Source organism: Chrysochloris asiatica, unplaced genomic scaffold (assembly GCF_000296735.1).
Source record: "Chrysochloris asiatica unplaced genomic scaffold, ChrAsi1.0 scaffold00077, whole genome shotgun sequence".
Classification (NCBI taxonomy): Eukaryota; Metazoa; Chordata; class Mammalia; order Afrosoricida; family Chrysochloridae; genus Chrysochloris; species Chrysochloris asiatica.
Window position 1 is genome coordinate 656,509 of NW_006408595.1, and position 382 is coordinate 656,890.

Genomic DNA, 382 nt, shown 5'->3' on the forward strand with positions numbered 1-382 from the left:
TCACTGAGCAAGATAAGCATAGGACTCATTATCAAACTTTGCCAAACTATTTTCTAGATTGAATCAGTTACAAATTCTTTGGAAAACGACATTGCACAGAATTGGGCTAATTGCTTCAAGATGTTCCTACTTTCCTCGGCCACAATTCATTTCCATCTCTAAAAGCAGTCCTCAATGACCTTCACCAAATTTCTCCTTTTCAAACACACTTGCTGTTGTTTGGCCATCTTGGTCTCTATGGAACACTCTGGCTGCACTTCTTCCAAAATGGATCTATTGATTCTTTTGGTAGCCCATGGCACTTTCAATATTCTCCTCAAACACCATAATTCAAAGTAATCAATTCTTCTACGGTCTTCCTTATTCACTGTCCAGCTTTCGC